Below are 23,086 nucleotides of genomic sequence, written 5' to 3' on the forward strand. Positions count from 1 at the left end.
GTCAAACAGGTTCTGGGTTTAAATCCTGCATCCTCTGCTTTCTAGCTGTGTGATTTGGGTCAGGCTAGTTGCTATCTGAGCCTCATTTTCCTCATCTGATTGTTTTAAAGACAAAATAGTATATAAGACAAAAGAGTTAAACAATATGTGAAAATATTCCAGCCTCGGACACATCGAAATTCTCAAGAAATATTTACTGTTCTCAGAACAATATTCTATTCTATTCACAATAACAATTGTTACAATTTTTATGCCTGTTCTAAGTTAAAATCTCTACAAGTCCAAGGGTTAATCAAGAAACATTAAATGTCCCACAAATAATTATTTCTATTTAACATAATTTAATTTTAAAACAGTTTTAGGTTCACAGCAAAACTGAGCATTGAAGTGTAAAAGCTTTAAGATAATTTTTTGCCCTTTCAGTATTTAATTTATTTTATTTAGACCTGATTAATTATAAAATTATTTTTCCTTAGCCATGAGAATTCAATATTACGTTATAAAGATATTTCAACTGGAAAGCTTTTTTTTTTTTTTTTTTTTTTTGAGATGGAATCTGGCTCTGTCGCCCAGGCTGGAGTGCAGGGGCACGATCTCGGCTCACTGCAAGCTCCACCTCCCGGGTTCACCCTGTTCTCCTGCCTCAGCCTCCCTAGTAGCTGGGACTACAGGCGCCTGCCACCATGCCTGGCTAATTTTTTGTATTTTTAGTAGAGATGGTATTTCACCATGTTAGCCAGGATGGTCTCGATCTGCTGACCTCTTGATCCACCCACCTCGGGCTCCCAAAGTTAATTTTTGAATATATTTCAGATTTTGCTCTAGCATATTTAATGAGATATTAATGTCACTATACAATCTAAATTTTGGCATATCATTTTATGTCCCTCAGCGTGTAAAAATCCTTTGTCATTATAGCTTGTACTCTCTGTCTTTTAATAGTGAACTTAATGTATTTATACTAAATATGATTTTGACACATATGGATATATTTCTGCATCTTTAATAAAATTTCACTGTATTTTTACTTCTTTACTTTTTTCGTTTGTTTTCTGCTTTTCATTGACTTGATTGCATATTTTTGGGGGGTGTGTTGTTTGTATATTTCCTTTTCCATTTAATCTGTGTCGCTTTTCATTGCTCTTTAGTTATTAAATGTTGAACAAAGTGCATTAGCACTAATGAAGCACAAGGTTGCATTAGCAAAGTACAACTTGAAACAATCATCTCCTTCTACCTGAACAATTTAAAGGCTGTAGAAAATTTTAGATATGATCATCTCTTCCAGTTTTTATATTATTGCAATTTGTAAATATAATTATGTATTGTTTTTTAAATTCCAAGCTAAATAGTCATTATCCTTAATGTTATTATTGCTGTGACTTTGGTTATTGATTATTTAGATACACCAACGTGTTTTCAAGTTTCTGTATAACTCAGTGCCACTTAGATCTCACTCTTTTCTTCTCATTGAAGCATATATTTTGGTGCTCTTTGGTATGTAAACTCAATCATTTATTTGAATATGTGTGTGTGTGTATGTGGCAGGGTCTCAGGCTGTCACCCAGGCTGCAGTGCTGTGGTGCAATCATGGTTCACTGCAGCCTTGACTTTCTGGGCTCAAGCAGGTCTCCCACCTCAGCCTCTTGGGTAACTGGGACTACAGGCATTTGCCACCATGCCCACACCAGGCTAATTGTTTGTATTTTTAGTAGAAATGAAGTTTCACTATCTTGTCCAGGCTGGTCTTGAACTCTTGAGCTCAAGCAGTCTGCTCTCCCGAGCCTCCCAAAGTGCTGAGATTACACGCATGAACAACCATGGCTGTCCTGAAAATTATCTTATTTTATATATCTTACTCTTAATAATTTAGAAAGGTTTAAAATAATAGATTGATGGATATTTTCTCTTAGCACTTTGAAGAGTTTAAAATCATAGGTTGATGGAAATTTTCTCTTAGCACTATTGTCTTTTATAATTTCAAGATGCTTTCATTTTAAATTATGAGTAGAAAACAGAAATTACCTAAAAGGGCACAATTACTAGACTGACAGTGTTATGGGCTGAATTGTGTACCTTCAGCAAATAATGAGGCGGTAATTCCAGTAGCTGTGAATGTGACCTTGTATGGAAATACAGCCTTTGCAGATGACCAAGTCAGGATGAAGTCATTAGGATGGGCCCAATCCAATATGACTCTGTAGTTACAAAAAGGAGAAATGTGGACACAGGGAAAGATAGGTATACAGAGAAGGCGATGTGAAGACACAGGAAGAATGCCATTGATAAGCCAAGCGATATGGTCTGTCTTAGCTCCTGTAACTCCCATGTGTTGTGGGAGGGATTTGGGGGAGGTAATTGAATCATGGTTGTAGTTTCCGTAACTCCCATGTGTTGTGGGAGGGATCTGGTGAGAGATCATTGAATCACGGGGTGGTTTTCCCCATACTGTTCTTGTGGTGGTGAATGAGTCTCACAAGATCTGTTGGTTTGATAAGGGGTCTCCTCTTTGCTTGGTTCTCATTCTCTCTTGCCTGCCGCCATGTGAAATGAGCCTTTCGTCTTCTGCCATGACTATGAGGCCTTCCCAGCACATGGAACTGTGAGTTCATTAAACCTCTTTTTCTGTATAAATTATCCAGTCTCTGGTATGTCTTCATGAGCAGCAGGAGAACAGACTAAAACACCAAGAAACACCCAAAGCTGCATGACATAAGGAGAGAGACTTCTCTGGAATAGCTTTTTCCTTGTGGCTCTCAGAAGGAGCCACCTTTTCAACACCATGATTTTAGACTTCTGCCTTCCAGAACTCTGAGACAGTACACTTATGGTTAAGCCACCCACTGTGCGCTGTTTTGTTAGGGCAGTCCCAGGAAACTACTACAGATACAAATCGTAAACAGAAACAAGAGCCAGGAGAAACCAGAACCTTCAACCCTCTATGCAGTACTCTGTCCTTTCTTTCTGGAGGTTTTCAGAAGGAATTTCAAGGATTCGGCAGGGGGTTGGTAGACCATGCTGGGCCCACTGTGTCCCATTCCTGCCAGATTCCTGCGGGAACTGCACGGTTTACTAGGTTACACTTTCTTTTCTGTTTATGGCTTCTCAGGATGCACACTTGACCCTATGCCCTCTCTTAATCCTGGAAACCCCCCATACTCTGCCTAAATAAATACCAGTGGACATAACTACCGACATGCCAAAGTCCTCAACATCTCATATTCCATGGAAGAGTACATAGACGGGCTCTTTATACTGTCATAGATTATACCAGCCGGGTATCCAAGTGATGTCAACAGGGCCCCAGTGTTTTTTAGACATTTTAATAAAAATTTCTTTTTAAAAAATCAGATTTTGCTATAGAGTCAGGCTTATAATCCCTATGTTCTTTTCTTGACAGTATGTTTTTCCAAAAGAATCCTCAGCCATCCACATAAAAACAGTTTCCATATATGCGAACTGGAAATTTTTATAACTGGTAGAAACAGACTAAAAACTGGACTTTCAAAAAATATAGTTGGCCTTTCCTGTGTACGAGCTCCGCATTCACAGATTCAACCAACTATGGATAGAAAATATAGTATTCCCAGATTGGGCAGCCCAAGGATGCAGAGGGCTCAGTTTTAATTTTCCCAGGTTATACAGGACCAATGTTGGAATTTTAGCATTTCTGGATTTTGGCATCCATCAGGGTTCTAGAACTAATCTCTCACGGAGAACGTGGAACCACTGTATATACCAATGGCAAATAAGCAGTGAAAATTTGCTTAACGCCACTAGTCATTAGGAAAATGCAATTAAAACTGCAATGAGATGCTCTATACAGCTACTAGGACGGCTATAATCAAATCACAGAAGACGGAGTACTGATGAGGATATGTAGAAACATCAGTGGTATAGTTGCTTTGGATAACAATAGGGAAGTTTCTTTTAAATTTAAATATACATTTATCATATGACTCAACTGTCAATTCCTGGATGTTTACCCAAGAGAAATAAAAGCATGTTCATACAGAGACCCATTTGCTAATGTTTATAGCAACTTTATTTGCATGGCCTTAAACTAGAAATAATCCAGAGGCCCATGTATTAGTAAAGGTATAATCAAATGGAACACTAGTTTGCGATAAAAAAATACAATATAGACATATGTAACAGCATGAATAAATCTCCAACGCATTAAGTAAACTCAATAAAAAACAATCAAAGCTACATAGTATATGATTCAATTTTTGTGACATTATTTAATAGCCAAAACTGTAGCCACCCAAATCTGAGTGGGGTAGACAGGGGCTAGGTGTCAGGTTGGGGGCGAGGACTGATTACAAAGGGGCACCAGGTAACATAGTACTTTAGGTTGCTGTAACAGAATATCATAGACTGGGTAGTTTATAAACAACCAAAATTTATTTTTCACAGTTTTGGTGACCAGAAGTTCAAATTCACGTTACTGACAGATTCAGTGCCTGGTAATGACTCACTTCCTGATTCAGAGGTGGCTGTCATTCTTTTGTCTCCTCACATTGTAGAAGGACGGGATATCTCCAGGGTCTCTTATAAAAAGCACTAACTCCTTTGATTAAGTCTCTGTTCTTATGATCTAATCACCTTCCAAAGCCTCCAACTCGCAATACCATTATATTGGGTATTAGATTTCAGCATAAAATTTCAGAAGAATATAAAAATTGAATCTATAGAACAAGGGAATTTTTAGGATGAAACGTCTCCATTGAAGTGGTTGTTACACTACTGTAAACATTTGTCAAAATTCATCAAAATGAACACTTAGAAAATGCTGTTATATATCATTATCGTTTGGCTGTGTCCCTCCAAAAGGCATGTGTTGGAACATAATCCAATGAACCACTGTTGGGAGGTGGGGCCCAAAGGGAGGTGTTTAGGTCATGAAGGCTGAAGCCTTGTGAACAGATTCATGCTGATTTAAAATAACTTAAAGCTGGGAGTTCAATCTCTTGCTGTCTCACCTTCCACCATGAGATGACACAGAAAGAAGGTCCTCACCAGACACTTGCCTTTGCATCTTGGATTTTCCAGTTTCCAGAACCATGAAGAATCTCTACAAATTGCCCAGTCTCTTATATTCCATTATAGCAGCACAGACTGAATGTAACTATACATGTATTGCATTTGAATGAATATTAGTAAGAAATTAAACATTCACCACAATAAAGGGATCTTTGAATGAGCACTGGGTCCCTCTGAGCAAGGCCATGGACAGATGTTATGTAAGAGAAAGGACTGGATCAGAACTTTGAGAGCAGAAAGCATCAAATATTCTACAGCTTGAGCCTTCTGTAATGGTAGCAGTAGGAACTGAAGATTCCTATGTTTTTGTTATCTTAGATGGTGAATTGGACTCCACTAATGGAGGGGCTTAAGATATCAGCAGCCATTTATTTTGTATAAACAGTTGTGCAAAATGAATGTGCCAATAAACCATAACAAAATAAATTGGGAGAGCTTCAAATCTAATCCACCTTTTAGGAAGTCTATGATGGATAGACTTGACCTACAGAATCTATGCACACTTTTGATAAGCCAATAATTTCCTCTCTATATAGATACCCCTAATTCAGGCTTCAGGGGCTAAAAAGTGTTCCCAGAGTTGCAACAAAATCATCAATACTTGAACAATATAACACACACTACAAGATTCCTTACTTTGAATGTTGAATATGTGTAGATATAGATACTAACAGAAGAAATTAAAGTTTGGCAGCTTTTGAAAGTGTAGTCATTCAAATATGTAAGGCACTGTTTGATGACACAACTAAAAATAAAGTTTTCATATTTCTTTTTTCAGTATTTTACATAATCTAGGGAGATATAAACTTCTGGCTAACAAAAAAATAAATGTTTGCTTAGGAAACAAGACTCCCAGACTTAAAAATCGTTACAAAAATACATATGTGACCAGCTATGTTTGGTTTCTCCGTTGTCTTTTGTTTGCATTCTAATTTTTCCAGCTTGAAGTATCTTGTCCTTACTCATTTTTAGACATCCAATACAGAGGTAATATTTATTTATTCAGTATTTGTCACTTTGAGAGTACTATGTTTTCTCAGATGTGAATCATCAAGTTGTTCTTGAATATTATACATTTCATTTTCAGGGTAGGATAAACTTTGTACCGATTATATTTGAATTTGTTACTTGAAGTGGAAATTGTATGTGATAGCAGAAAGGCTGAGTGCTTTGAAATGAGTAATACTGGATAGTGAAATATTGGTTAAAATTCTGGATCTTCCAGTGATAGCTGCCATCAAGGACACATTTCTTATCATTTTTAGCCTTAAGTCACTCACTTTGAACATGGAAATAATAAACACATTTTACAAAGTTATACTGGTGTGATGAGATCAGCATTCAGTAAAGGGAAGCTGATACGACTGTCAGTCAACGGATTCATCTAGCTATTTACCTACCGTTCTTTTGTTTTCCTCTCTGCAGCCAAAAGATTTAAGTTCAAATTCTGGATTGACAGTTTATTACATCTGTGACTTTTAGCAAATTATGTACTTTGCAGTCTAAAATTTCACATTTATAATGTATGATATTATTATTAAAGAGTCTATAAGAATCCAGTTTAGTGCCTGAAATATAGTAGGTGCTCATTTAATGACAGCTACTATTTCAACTTTTAGACATCACTATTACTACAAAACTGGCTTTGATATTTTACCTTTCTAAAATTTATTTTTTTGCTTCCTAAAATGCAGACTGTCCTACATCCAAACTATATTGGAAATTAAATATTTTAACGGAAAATAAAAATCACACACAGGTCAAGTAAGTTATAGTGGTTTTGAACAAAAGGCATACAATTTCTTTTTAAAAAAATATAAAAAGTACTAAAGCTATGTTCAACACGAATATACTTATATGTGTATTATATACATGCTGGAAATATCAGTTTTTAAGGGACTACATAGCAGCTACATGTTTTGATAATTGACATTATTCAGCAAATTATTCTAATACAGGAAGTATGTCAAATGATGAGTTCAGTATAACATTTTTATCTGCATTGCTTTGTTACTTTTGTGCATTACTATTAAATGCATTGTTATATGTTGCTGTAAGTTGTATTATTGCATATTAAAATCTTTCTTAGATAAAATAAAAATCAACAAGGTCATTTGCACAGCTCGAGAAAATGTTTTTATCATACAGAGATTACGCATTTTTCTTTTAGCACTTTTTTTGCATGAAATCAATTGTTTCAGGGTTTTTTTTTTTAAAAAAACACATCTTCCAGGTAAAGTAAATATTTTCACTTTTAGCTACACATGGATATCCTCCATTATTTATGTTGTCATATACTTATCTTAGTAAAAGTTTGCCTAAAAATAACTGCTTATCCAAAGTGTACTTATGTTAAGTGTAGATATATTTTGAGTAAATAAAAAGCAGGTATTGTTTTCAGAGATAATCTTAAAAATGCTTTATCATGAATCTGGAGGTTAAATAGCTGGAAATGAAATCCAGAAGTAAATGATACCACTTGTAAACATACCTCTGACATTAGGAGTATACAGGAAATTATGACAAGTATCTGTTATCATAGATAAGTAAGGGTATCCCATGGGTAACTAAAAATGAGCATATTTAATGGGAGCCAAGTTTTGTATTTTTAAAAGACATGGAGAAATTTATTTTATAAGAAAAATCTGTTTAAAATGGAAAATCTTTGTAAAAAAACTACTCTTTTTAAAATCCTTTGCTAATGGCCTTCTTGAACTTTATCTTAATGTATATAAGAATTCTTCAAAAGTCACATTATATAATTAATTAAGGATACTAGAGAAAATTAGATACTGCAATGTGTCAACAATGTTTAGAACTGATGTTAAATAAGTCTGGGTGCAGTGCCTCACTCCTGTAATCCCAGCACTTTCGTAGGCGGGTCACCTGAGGTCAGGAGTTCAAGACCAGCTTGGCCAACATGGTGATACCCCAACTCTACTAAAAATATGCAAATTACCTGGGTGTGGTGGTGGATACCTCTAGTTACAACTACTCTGGGAGGCTGAGGCAGGAGAATTGCTTGAACCTGGGAGGTGGAGGTTACAGTGAGCCGAGATCACGCCACTGCACTCCAGCCTGAGAGACAGAGCAAGACTGTTAAAAAAAAAAAGAAAAAATATCGCTGCTAAATACGTTTCTGGCTATTACTAATTTCTATTTGTGATGGTCTAGTTTGTGCTTTTCTTTTTAATAAAGACTTGTTTTTTAAAAGAAAGCACAGTGATCTGGATGATGTCTTATGGTAAAGCCTTGGGGTAAACTCCAAAGGGTAAGTATTAGCAGTGTCGATGCCACCTCATTACGGTAACCACAATACCACATTTAAAGTGAAAAAAAAAATCAGACTTTTCTGAAGTGTCTTGCAAATTCAAATCCTTTCTATGATGGCAAATAAAACAGGAATTTGGAGCACCAAACTTGCCCCTTCCTCTGCAATAAAGTAAACAAAAGTTTCAAACATGTTTTAGAATGAATTCCTAATTTTATACATCAAATGACCACCCTCTCATCACATTGAATACCTATGGTAAGAAATTAGAATTCTCTCTCTCGTCCTTCCTTGTTAGTGTAGGGTAGAAGGGATTTTTTTTTCTCATCCATCACTAGGTTCATGGCTGAAGCACCTATAACAAAAGGCAGTTTAACAACAGAAAAGCATACATATTTATTTAATGTAAATTTTATGTGACATGTGGACCTTCAGAAATGAAGACCCAAAGAAATGGCGAAATCTATGTATATTTATGCTTAGGTTGGATGGGGAGTAGACAGTCATGAGGAAGCATGATTGAACAGAAGGAGTATGATCTAATGGTAATAAGCTGGGGGAACTTAGCAAGGCCTGTTTGTTCATATTATTTTCTGTGTCCCAGTGTGACATTCCTTGTCTCCAGATATGAGGCACATGAGGCTCTTATCACATACTTCAGAGGAAGATCAGATTCTTTTTTTATTTTTTTTTTGAGACAGAGTCTCGCTCTGTCGCCCAGGCTGGAGGGCAGTGGCGTGATCTCCGCTCACTGCAAGCTCCACCTCCCGGGTTCACACCGTTTTCCTACCTCAGCCTCCCGAGTAGCTGGGACTACAGGTGCCACCACCACACCCGGATAATTTTTTGTATTTTTAGTAGAGACGAGGTTTCACCGTGTTAGCCAGGATGGTCTCAATCTCCTGACCTCGTGATCCACCCACCTCGGCGTCCCAAAGTGCTGGGATTACAGGAGTGAGCCACCGCACCCAGCTGAAGATCAGATTCTTTTACAGCTTGCTTCAGAGAAGAAGGATTGGAGAAGGTCAGAGACCTTTCTCCTTTGTGATTTTCTCAAATGTGAAGGTGCCATCTTCTGGGGTAGCACGTTCTGAACCCAATGCTCTGCGGTAGCGTGTTTCTATTTGTAGAATATCAAGAGAATGGTGTTGCATCTTTCAGAAAACCCAGTCTAGAAAATCTTAGGAATGAAATATACAACCTAATTTTATACATTTTCCTAATTTCTATTTATGGTTAATATTTGAAGAAACATTCCCTCATGCATATAGAGTTTTAATTTAATGTAAGTGGATAATATACATAATAATGCTGGTTGCAAAGCTTTGTGTTCCAGAAGAGTTCAATAATATTTTCCTTAAAGGTTGGCGTGGAAGAAGAAAATTTATTTCCAACATTTTAATCTTTGACTCTGCATTAGCCATTTTCAAGTAGATAAATTAATTTTTTTCACTTGAGTTATTTACTGAAAATTGGTGAACTTAATTGCTGAAAAGCTTTAGCTTTTGCTGTTTTTTTTTCGCTAATCATTGATTCAGTGATTACTATTTCTTTTCTATTTTCTTTATATGTACTGTAATTTCTCAATGGCATTCAAGAAACCCAGGAAAGCACATTGAAAGTGGAATTATTTGAGCTGGACATATACTTGTGCATTAAAAAATTCTCCAAATATGTCTTTAAAACTTAATTAAAAATGTCAACTTAGAAACTTAATGTGCCTGGGGCTTAGTCCAGAGGACAGTGGTATCAGCTGAAACAGGAAGATAATGGAAGGGGATTTGAACTTTATGATAAGGACTCCTGGTCAGTTTAAGAAAGACAATGGCAGGATCAGAATATACGTTACTGCCTGCTGTGTATATGCAGCAATAGTGGTTATACCTGGTTCTTTGTCTCCAAATCAGAGCACAGGCCCAACAAGAACAATCCTCGGTCCACTTATGAAGGAGGCTTATCCACTCAGTTGGAGGTATGGTTTCCCTGCATATTGCTGCCAACTTCCTGTCACTGCCCCAGAGGTTTAGAATTAGCATTAATGACCTTCAAACAGCTTAATTTCCCCAGAGTCATTGAACACAGCTAGTTGGCCCTACTAGGCTGAAAGCCATATGGCATCAATTGTAAATGTTTTGCTACCATTTCCCAACATAACCACCTGCCTGATTTACTGTTTGCTGGATACTCACCTTGAATGTGAATATGTCCACATAATTTTTTTCTTTAAATTAAGAAATGTAGTTTAAAATTATGATTCATTTTATCCTATTAAGATGTTGAAGGGGGATGCTGAAGAAGATTCACATTGTCAGTTTTGTATAAATCCACTTGTTGGAGAAAAGTGTTGAAATGAAATTAACAAAACCATCACATAAATATAAACGTGTAGATTGTTAAAATTACAGTTTTAGGAAATTTGCAACATAAAGTACAAGGTAAATAAATATCTCATTTTGAACTCACATATTTAGTACAAATTATTGCCCAAAATACATCCTAGGGCTTGGGGATATTTAGAAAAGAGAAGACCCCCAGAGCTATAAATCATTAAAAAACCAGATAGCTTAACTTCAAAATGCATTTTATTTTTTTTAGTCTTGGGTTTCAAGATAAAACCTTGAAGAAAACTGTAGAAGCCTTTTCTCTTAGCCATAAAATAGACTCCATATCCCTCCCTTTCCTACCATGTATACTCCCTTCACATTTATCTAATTGTATGCTGTGGTCTATATGCCTTCTTAGAAGTTGCAGGGGCTAATCTTGAGTCTGACAAAGGAAGCTTGGAGACTCAGCTGCAAAATTCCCAAGATTATTTCAAGGTGGCTGGCTAGTCAACAACCCCGCCATTGTTGAGATGCTGCCAGCTCGTGATTCAGGAGGACTGAGACACAAAATAGCCACCAGAGCAAGACACACAGACATTGTACTCAGCACAATTTTGCGCGCCTTCCTTATCAATTTTTCCACACTTAAACTCCTACCCTCACCCCCAAAATTGAAGTGGTTGCTTTGGATGGGAATCCGGCCACATCCCCTTTACTAGTTTTGGTTAGTAAAATCCCTTTCTTTCCACCAGACCTCACTCTTGTGAAATGGACTCTGCAAGTGGTAAGCATTCAGATCTGTATTCAGTTACAACGAAGTGATCTCTCTGCAATGGATACAGAAAAGATAGGTTCAAGGGGAAATATAGGGGAAGAGGGAGGGGGAACTTAAATAGGGGGGATAAATGAATTTGTGATAATTAAAAGCAGACATAGAGAAAATTCTGAAGGGAAACTGGTAACAGTGTATATGGAGACATTGTGCTCCTCAATGGAAATTTTGAGGGTACGATATTGTTTCCATGCATCTCCCTTTCAGCAATTCATCCCAGTGACTTGATGCAATGACATCACCTGTTCTCTTCTGAGGAAACAGTTTTAGACATTCAAAGCCCAGTTGTTCAATGTAGCCGAGATTCTTTAATTTCTATTTCAGCTAATTAGTAGCAATACAAACTCTTGCCAAACAAGAAATGTGAATTCTTAAAGATTAAATTTTATTTTCTCTCTATCTAGAGGTAGGAAACCAATCTTTCGGGAGGCACAAATTACGATGACAGCCAACATTCATTTATTCATTCCAAAATAAAGCCTTTATGTGTAATGAATTATTTTTCGTAATTCTAGAAAGTGGCGTGTTCCAGCAATTATAATTATAAAGTGTACTGTTTTTGGAGGGTAAAATAGTAAGTCACATCATTAAGGTCAAAATGATGTTTAAAGGAAAACTATAACTATGCCTTTAGTATATTAAAATTAGATAATATTTTATACATCTGTCCCTGCAAAATAAAACACTTTTCATATGTTTTCTTTGGCTCACACACAACTAAATTTGATGAGATAAAATATACAAATATTTGACAGGGTCAATTTCCTTTTCAAGTTGGATTTTAATTAATTCAATAAGCATGTATTGATGACCTACTGTATGCAATACATTTGGCTAAATTTAGCATATCTGATTTTGCTCTATCATCATGGATCGTGATGTTTGTGACGGGGGATGTTTGTGACTGGGAGCTTTTTTTTCCCATTAGCCAAATAAATAAGTAGGTAAATGCTTAAAGATTTTTTTAAAAATCCACGTGGTGTTATTTTGAGAGGTATAGAATTTATCTAAGCTCCAGTTCCTTCCATTGGAAAAATGCATATTTAAATGAGGTAATATGTATAAAGGCAATGGTGGCTGGGCACGGTGGCTTGTGCGTGTAATCCCCGCAATTTGGGAGGCCCAGGTGGGACGATCGCTTTAGCCCGGGAGTTCAAGATCAGCCTGGGCAACAGGGAAAGACCCAGTTTCTACAAAATATTTTTAAATTTAGCTGGGTGCAGTGGCACGTGCCTGTAGTCCCAGCTACTTGGGAGGCTGTAGCAGAAGGATTGCTTAGGCCTGGGAGGTTGAGGTTGCAGTGAGCTGTGATCGCGCTACTGCCCTCCAATCTGAACCACAGAGTGAGACCCTGTCTCTAAAAATAAATAAATACAGAAATAAATAAATAAAGACATACATACATACATACACAAAAAAGGCAAAGAGTAGGCCCTCAATAACATGAGCTAATATCAATCTGTATTTCCATAAATTGGTATCATTCTATGTATTCATAGCCTCCAAACCTGTTATAGTCCAGTCTTCGGCTCCTTTTCCTGTGGCTTTAAAAATTTATATTAGATAAGGAAAAGAATCACACTATATACTTATCCTTAACTGTTTTATAGTTATTTTCAGATTTACATTTCCTGTGGTTACCAAATTACAAATGGCTACATGTAAAAACATACCTTTCTGGACAGTTTAGTTTCTCAAAGTTCAGAGGAACTCATATGCACTTACATGTAAAAATTATATAAAATATGCATATGTTAACTTCTCATATATACTTGAAAGACACCTAACAAAATTGAGAGTTCGCAATGGCGTTACACACATATTTGAAGTTGCAAATAGAAAAAAACAGATATCCAGAAATCAGGCTGAGTTTATACCCTAGAGATATTTGCAATTCCTCCATAATAAAGTGACAAAATTTGTGACTTTGAAGCTAAAAATTATGTATAACTACATTTTACACAATTTTAGCCATCAACAACTTATATTAACAAATAAATTAAGTTATACATCAAGCCAGAAAAGATAGCAAATTTCTTATGTTCTAGTATGGGAAGAAGAAAGGCATTTTTAGTTTAAAATTTAGTATGCGACACAAAATGGCCAGATGGTGCACATAATCCATTTGTTGCAGGGCTTCTAGTTCTTTCTGTGCATTGGAAGAAAACCAGGTGACAAGTTAGGCAGCAGTTTTTATGTAGGACATTTCCAAATTGCATATAATCAGAGAATAAGGATCTAGAAGATAACTTCCAACTAAAAACAAGCCATTCTGACTCAAAGTCACAAGAATTCAGTCTTAATAATCACAAATGCTTTCTGGTCTCAAGCTTAAATATCTATTCTCTATTTTCTTTGGACTCTCAGTGTCTTAGAATTTTTGCACACATAGTCTTACATTTTCCTCTTCAGAGAATGGGATTGGCAGAAGAAATGAGAGAACTTTTTGCAGCCAGTCATTTTTTCCAAGATCACAGAGCTAGTCAATACACCCTGAGATTCACATAAAACATGAGAATAGCCAGTATGGGGTACCTAGAAATGAGGAGCACTGCAATTATAATACAAACAAAAATTATACCCCATTTTACTAGTTTGAATCATTACCACAATAAACATGGATTCATATGTTAGGCTGTGATAGAACCAAAAGAAGACATTTATGTGATTTTTTTTTTTTAATGGCATGCATCTGCTCGGGACAGGCTGTGCTTTTTAGAGGAACAAATTTATCCTTCAGTAAAAAATTCTGGAGAAGTGTGATATAAAAGATCAATTAAACTTGATATTTAAAGTCTTTGTACCAAAATAATGAATCTATTCATGAACAATACAAGAATGAGATTTGGCAGGAAAGCTATGTCAGTATATCTCATATCAGTGCCTAGCTAGGATGCTAATTCACAAGAAAAAATATTGTCATTCTCCAATGTCAGACGGTTATTTGAAGCCTGTCTGCTTTTTTTGGTAAAGATACTTTAAATAAGGAACCTGGGGAAAGAGTTACAGATATCTACTGGCATGAAGAGGAAGACTGTTTACTGAATAGAATTGAATGGATTTTTTTATGAGTATTGGTATTATTTCAATTTTCAATTAAAAAATAAACTGGTATATGCAAAATCTTCATGCTGTGGGCCATATTGAAAGATAGTAAATAATTGAAATAAAATGCCAAGATATTGGTGGGGACCCGTCTGCACCTACTAGGGTCTTGATGTTACCTGAGCCCCCTTAGGTATTTTAAATATGTGCCAGAAGACATGCTTCCCAGGACATGATTTTTCTATTCCTAAAAATAAGTTACAGGAAAAATAGACAAATGAAGACTAAATGTTTCAAGAGGGAACCCATATAATGGGTTAAATGAGGCATAGGATAGCAGTGTGTGAGGCATTTTGTATTAGAGCTCATTTAAAATACCATCGGTTACATGAGGTTTCAGAAAAAAAGAAAACAGCCTGTGTTCTGCATAAACAACTGTATGCAATGCATTGTAAAATGGGTATGAGGAATTAAGGAAAGAATGCCTTTTCTTCTGGTGTTCATCTTCCTCCTGGTTCCTAGCCAACTACAACAATTTGTTTTATAATCTTGCTTATGGCACCTTCCATGGCAACAGGTGCTTACTCATTTTGACAAATGTCACTTTATTAACAATCGTGATGTATGCAAAGAGGACTAACAATCCCTCTAGTTATGCAAAGGACAGGCACAGTACCCGCTGGGGATCAGAGCCTACCAACTTTGTGACAGCTCACAGTATATTTTCACTATTGAAGCCAATGGAGTATATATTGAATATACACTTTGTTCAAGGATTGGTCCTGCTTTATGCTTGAGGCTTATTTTATTTTCAACGTGTCCTGATTTATTAAACTAGTTTTATGATGGACACACCTAAAGAGCATCTGTCTCCTATACAGGAAATGGCCATGTTATAGTGACAAACTTGGCAATGTAGAAATAAACTTAGAAATGTAGGCAAATATGAGATGATACCTGAACATCATCTCAGCCACACCACAGTTATTGAGATATTGTTTTCTAAGGGTAAGGTCCAAACACTTTATCATATTTTTATATCTTGCATGTAGTAGATAATTTATATACCTACCAATCACACACACACACACACACTTAATGTCATAGCAATCTAATTAGAAATAAAAGTTTCTAAATTTCAAACAATGTGGAGCAAAACTCTAAAATATTGTCTTAAGTTTTACAAATTTTTTAAAAAGGTGATTCACAGGATTATGGAGGATATTGATCCAATTGAATAAAACATAAAGCCCTGAATACTTCTCCACTCTTCCATTTTTATAGAAACTAAGAAGCAATTTAAGGATTTCTTTTTTAATGTGAAGAAAAATGTTTTGTTAGATTTTCTGCTAAATGCCATTTAAATAATCAATTTGCCAACATTTAGGGAAATTGAGTATGCCACTTCTCTAAAAAGCTTGTCATTTCTCTTTAGGGTAACGTGTAACAGAGATGCATAGGAAAATTCAGGGATGTGCTTTGAAATACTATTAGTAGATAGCAAATGGGGGATAGATGGATAAAAATTTAATCTATATATTACTGGGCAAGAGTTAAAAGGGATAAAGTATCTCTCTATACACATGGGTCTCAAAATTGGCCTCAAAAATGATACTGAGTTAAAAAACACTAAGTGAAACATGGTGAATATCACATTTCCCTGTGTAAATATAAAAATAGAAAAAATATAACAATCATTGTTGATATATATTTAGGAAAGAAAGGATTAATAGTTTAATATTGAGAGTAGATTAGACACACACATATATTAAATATATAAGAATTAGCCTTTCGATTTGTTAATCTTTTTGTTTTAATCTGCTGTATCTCTATTTACTATTTCATTCATTATTATTGTTGGTTTTTATAATTGCATTTCTTCTGCTTGGGTTTCTTATATTTTCCCTAATATCTTAAGTTAACTGTTGAATTTATCGGTTTTCAGACTTTATTGCTTTCTTGTATGTTTTAAATATGCTTTCCTATTTCCAAATCTACAAATTTTTCAAAAAAAAATGTTTTTTTCTGACTTTGAACTTCGTTGTGCTAAGAGAAGTATATCTGTCTGATAATTCCTTGGAATTGGCTGATATGTGCATTATGTCTTCCCCATGTGGTTCGGCTTTCTCTGAAGTTCCGTGCGTACCTGAGAACACTGTGTATTCCTTGGTATGATGGGTTTGTTGACTTCTTTATATGTTTTGAGGCAAGTTATTAGAGGCATCAAAGTTGAAATGAGTGTATAATTATCATTGTTTTATGATGTTTTCCATTCTATATGATGCTTTGTGCCTTAAAGACTTCACTCTATAATATTAATATAGATACACCAGCTTTCCTTTGACTAATATTTAAGCTGCCTAATTTCTTATCCTTTGTGTATCAGTTTTTCCATGTTTTTATTTTCATGTGTGATTCTTCGATAGTATAATCCTGGATCTTATCTTTTATTGAATTTAACCTTTAACTAGAAAGTTAATTTATTTACATTTATTAGGATTGCTGATATATTTGGATTCATTACCATCCTATTTCTTGTTTTGTATGTTCCTCTTTTGCTTCATCGCTTTTACTTTTTATCACTTTTTCTGCATCTTTTACATGAAGTTTTTATTTAAATTCTATTTCCCTCTTTATTCTTTTAATAGTTACCATGAAATTTTAACAGATTTATTTACTTAAAGTCTACATTAATCATTTTCTCTATTCCTTCTTTATATAACATAGGGACCTTAGAATTATAAAAATCAAATCACCTGCTAGTCTTACTTATTGTCCCATATTTTAATTATATCCTTTCTGTATTCCCAAATTTAATTTTTTTGTTATTTCACACAGACCCTGTGGTTTATCTACATGCTTTCCATGTTCTTCACTCAACATTTCTTCTTGTATCTGCAGCTTTCCTTTTGTAGTTATTTTCCATCTTGCTGACATATCGTCAAAAGTTTGTTGAAGTGTGAATCTATTCACTTTTAGGTTTCCTAAAGGGAGTTTTAGTTTTTCTTTTAGGTTTACTTACATCTTACTTTTGAATTATTTCACACATGACAAAATATGTGAGAGGAGTACAACTATTAATACTTCCTATATACCTTGCGCCCACATCCTTTACTTGTTTATGTTTTACTGAATGCACTTTATCATTCTCTCTCTCTTCATCCTCAGTGTTCATTTTATTACCATGTTGACAGGAAGAGTTGTTCTTGATATTAAGTAAGGATTTTAAATCAACTTATTATCACTGCAAATTTCCAAAAGACAGAAAGAAGGGTAACAGTGTGAATCTCTCTGGCTTCTAGTAGAAATGGAAATGTTGCTTAGATTGGAGGAAGGTCATAGAGCACTCAGAAGAAATATGATCGTATTGTCATCATAGAAGCAATACATTTGTCTTTTGTCTCCTTACTTGTTTATATTTTTTCAACTATTTAAATCAAACAATTTGAGGTGAAAGTTCACCACCACTCTCACCTACCAATAACAAGATAGAACAGTGGAAATATTAATTCACAAACATGTGTTTTCATTTTGATGATAGTCAGCTACTAATCTAGATGCTTGATATAAGAGACATTATCTAAGCTCTACCATACCTGTATCAGTAGAATTACTTCCCTATTATACATGAAGATATACAGGCATACCTTGGAGATATTACAGATTCAGTTCCAGACCACTGCAGTAAAGCAAACATTGCAATAAAGTGAGTCATACAAGTTTGTTGGTTTTCCAATGCATAAAAAAGTCATGTTTACATTACAATATAAGCAGCTGAGTGTGCAATAGAAGTATGTCTAAAAAACAATGCACATACTTTAATTTTAAAATACTTTATTGCTAAAATGCTAATGATTATCTGTTCCTTCATCAAGTTGTGATTTTTCACAGGTAAAGGGTTTGGTCCAAGTGTTGGTGGCAGCTGACCAATCAGGGTGGTGGTTTCTTAAAGTTAATGTGGCTGTGGCAATTTCTTCTAACAAGGCAGCAATGAAGTTTGCCACATTGGTTGACTTTTCCTTTCATGAAAGATTTTTTTTTTTTTTTTGTAACGTGATGCTGTTTGATAGCTTTTTCCCCACAGTACAACTTCTTTCAAACCCAAATTCTACCACTGCTTTATCAACTAAGTTTCTGTAATATTCTAAATTCTTTGTTGTTATTTGAAGAATGTTCACAGCATCATTACCAGGAGTAGATTCTATCTCAAGGAACGACTTTCTTTGCTCATCTCTAAGAAACAAATCCTAATGCATTAAAATTGTATCTTGAAACTGCAGCAACTCAGTCACATTTTCAGGCTCCAGTTCTAATTCTAGTTGTCTTGCTGATTCCACCACATCCGCATTTACTTCCACTGAAGAGTTAAACCCCTCAAGGTCATCTGTGAGAGTTGGACTCAACTTCTTCTAAACTCCTGTTATTGTTGATATTTTGGACTCCTCCCAGGAATCACAAATGTCCTTAGTGTCATCTAGAGTGGTGAATCCTTTCCTGAAGATTTTCAATTTATTTTACCCAGATTAATCAGAGTAGTCATTATGGCAGCAATAACCTTACCATGTTTAGTTCTTATGTAATAAAACTTGAAAGTTGAAATTACTCTTTGATTCAGAGGCTACAGAATGGATGTTGTGTTAACGAGCTTAGAAACACTAATATCCTTGTTCACCTCCATCGGAACTCTTGGGTGGTCAGGTACATTGTCAATGAACAGCAATATTTTGAAAGGACTCTTTTTTTTCTGAGCAGTAGGTCTCAAGAGCGGGATAAAAATATCCAGTAGACCATACTGTTAACAGATATGCTGTCATTCAGACTTTGCTCCATTTATAGAGTACAGGCACAGTAGATTTAGCATAATTCTTGCTATTTTCAGAATCGTTAATCAGTATTGGCTTCAACTTCAATTTACCAGCTGCATTAGCCCCTACCAAGAGTGTCACCCTGTGCACTGAAGCTTTAAAGCCAGGCATTGACTTATTTTCTAGCCATGAACGTCCTAGACAGCATCTTCTTTCAATATAAGTCTGTTTCATCTACACTGAAAATCTCTTGTTTAGTGTAACAAACTTCATCTATTATCTTAGCTAGATTTTCCAGATTATGTGCTAAAGCTTCTACATCAGCACATGCTACTACTTCACCTTGCACTTTTTCTTTTATTTTGGGATGGCTTCTTTCCTTAAAAATTATCAACCAACTTCTTCTAGTTTCCAACTTTTCTTCTTCATTTCTCTCAGCCTGAAGAGAATTGAAGATAATTTGGGCCTTGTTGTAGTTGGTTTGATTTTCTATCCAGACTGATAAAACGTTCTCCATATCAGCAACAAGCCTGTTTTACATTCTTCATCGTTCATTTGTTCACTGTAGTAGCACTGTCAATTACCTTCAAGAACTTTTCCTTTGTGTTCATAAGTTGGCTGTTTGTTATAAGAGACCTAGCTTTTAGCCTCTCTCAGCTTTCAACATGCCTTCTTCATTAAGTTTAATCATTTCCAGCTTTTGACTTAAAGTGGGAGATGTATGATGCTTTTCTTCTCACTTGAACACTTACAGGCCATTGCAGGGTTATTACTTGGTCTAATTTTAATATTGTTGTGTCTCAGGGAATAGTGAGGCTTGAGGAGAAGAAGAGAGATGGAAGAACAGCTAGCTGCTGAAGAAGTGGGAACACACATGATATTAATTAAGTTTGCTATCTTATATGTGCAGAGTGTATGGTGTCCCACAATTACAATAGTGACATAAAAGATCATTGATCACAGATAACCATAAGTAATATAATGACAATGATAAAATCTGAAATATTGTGAGAAGTATTGAACTGTGACCCAGAAACCAAAAGTGAGCACATACTGTTGGAAAAAATAGTGTGGATAGAATTGCTCAAGGCAGGCTGGCCACAAACCTTCAATTTGTAAAAAACACAACATCTACAAGAAAAGTGCAATGAAACAAAGTACGCTTGTCATTGCTCCAGGTTACAGAGAAAAAAAGTGGAAGAGATTAGATTCAAATCAAATCTCTCTGATGCCAAAATCCATGATCTTAATCATTAAATACATTGCTTCCAATTTTATGTCTAGATAATATATATTTCATAGGTTTTATATAAAAATCTATTGTTTAACCTCATCTCATTAGTAATATATATATAATATTCAGAAAGTTTAATTAAACAATGGTTGCTTAAATGAACTACTGCTTTATTAAGCAAGAAACAAATCTTAATCTGTAATATATATTTAGAAGTAGCATTTATAACATTAAAATAAGCCATGATGGTTTTTCCAAAATAATGAGAAAATGACCCCTTAAATCAATTATACTTTAAAAAGAAAGATGCCTGTTTTGTCTGTCTTTATGAAGGAGATGAAATTTGGCAAGGCAAAAACTATAGATTGTTAAAAGAAGCAAGTTAACTCATGTTTATGTTTTATAACTTATTTTATTTTTTAAAACAACCTTGAGTAGAGTTTTCTTTGTATTTATTTTGTACTATTTTAAGATGTATAGGTCATTTGCAAGTAGTTAGTTGCTGAATTTTCGGTGCAATCCAAATACTTAGTTTAGTATTACCTGTGGTTTACCTGCTAATTTAAAAAAATGACTATAACATGCAAATTAAGATTATAACCACGCATTTTCAACTGCAAACTATATGGAGAGAGTATTCGTTATGAAAAAGATAAAAAATAAAAATCACATAGTTTCTATTTTCTTTGCAGTTTAAAAATGAATTGGAAAATGAATTAGTAATAATGTTTAAAATGCATTTAATTGTGTTTTTTAATGTTGCATGGCATAAAATTTTAATAGCTCGGTTAGAAATCTATGTCTGAACTAGATTTCAGAGAAATTGTTTTCCTCTTTCTATTGGTGAAATACAAACTGCTGTGTCTTGATATGACCACTTGATGGAACTCTTTCATTTTGCTTTCAGCAATCTCTAAGCAGTGACAAACTTACCTTTCTTGGCAGGTATAAAAGTGTATATAAGTATGTATGTGTGTATATATACATGTATATGTATGTGTGTGTGTGTATATATATGTATATATATGTGTGCGTATGTATATATGTATATATATATGTGTATATATGTGTATATATATATCTATGCTTAAAGGAATTCGTTATTTGGCACATTTAGTATTCTCTACCGTTTTTTATGTATGTGAATTTTATTTATTTCTATGGAGAACCACAGTGTTAGTAAGTCGACCTGTAGAAAAAGAAATAAAATTCTACTTCTTAAATAAACTCTTGTTCTCATTTCCCTCCAAGAATTTTTTGCAAAAAATTAATTTTAAATAATTCTAAATATTTAAATATAATAATATCCAAGATGTTATTTGCTTTATAATCAAACTGAAACTGTATTTCTGGAATGCCTTCAAAATTCATAGTCAGAAGCATTCACAAGGTCTTGGGAATTAGAGGGTGTTAGGTAGCTGTGGGAACTTCCTAACAATTATCCTTATTAAGAAAGATAGTTTGAGAAGGGGAGAGATTGATTTTGAAGTGAAGCTTTCAATAAAGTCATATAGAACAATTAGGAAAAACTAGAAGTGAAGGATGGGGTGAAAATCACCTTCTCTTCATTGAAAACATTGACGCTATAGGTCATCCAAGAGCTGTGGATTAGGTATCAATCATCTATTTGTGACTTTTCATTTAAACTTTCTGAAGTTTTGCATAAAATAGGGATAATCGTAAATCTCTCACGAGGCTCAGATACAATAAAACTCACTGTAGTAATACATTTGTAAACTCTAAAAACATCGTGGAACTAGTAGTTGTTGGAATGATCACATTGTTGTAAAGAAAGCCCACATTAAGCATGTCAGCATATCTCGGAGAAAAAGGCCGTCTTCGGTAACTCTACCTTACAAAATATTTTCCATGCTCTGTAGTGTCTGGCTCCTAGTCAGAAGAATCTCAAGGAAGTAAGGCCTCTTTTTTGTTTGCCATTTATTCTAAGTGATCTCTGCCACTTTAGTGGCATCTAGTCCTATGCTAATGGTGGCCAAATCATTTTTCCAGTCCAGAATCTCTACATGAACTCCACCATCCTATTAGACACTTTCTCCCCAATATTCTGGAAACTTAAATTTCTCTGTCTTAAACCAAACTCACTGTGTTTATTCTGCAAAACTGTTGCATACACTTGGCTGACAGAGTTTTTGGTTTTTAAATTGATGACCGTGATTAATTTCTCTTTTGGCTCCCCAGTACCCAGCCTACAGTAGTCAGTGACCGATTAACCATTGAATGAATGAAGTATTTTGAAGCTCAAGACACAGATTTGACCTAATGGTGATAATTTCAAACATTAATTTGTTTTATTGTGACTCTGTTAGAGATTGGCTTATACAATATTACTTTCCTAGTGATTCTTGTTTTTATCTATTTTTGGTCTACACAAGGCATTGAAAATATAAGTCACTGAATGTGCCCTCATTTTCAGAGTTTAAAAGAAACTTCATTGCTGCACTAATGATAAACATTTAATCAACCCATTTTTAGGAATAAGTTATAAAACACTATTAATGCTTTTTCTCT

The sequence above is a fragment of the Symphalangus syndactylus genome, chromosome 17 (genome assembly GCF_028878055.3).
Source record: "Symphalangus syndactylus isolate Jambi chromosome 17, NHGRI_mSymSyn1-v2.1_pri, whole genome shotgun sequence".
NCBI lineage: Eukaryota > Metazoa > Chordata > Mammalia > Primates > Hylobatidae > Symphalangus > Symphalangus syndactylus.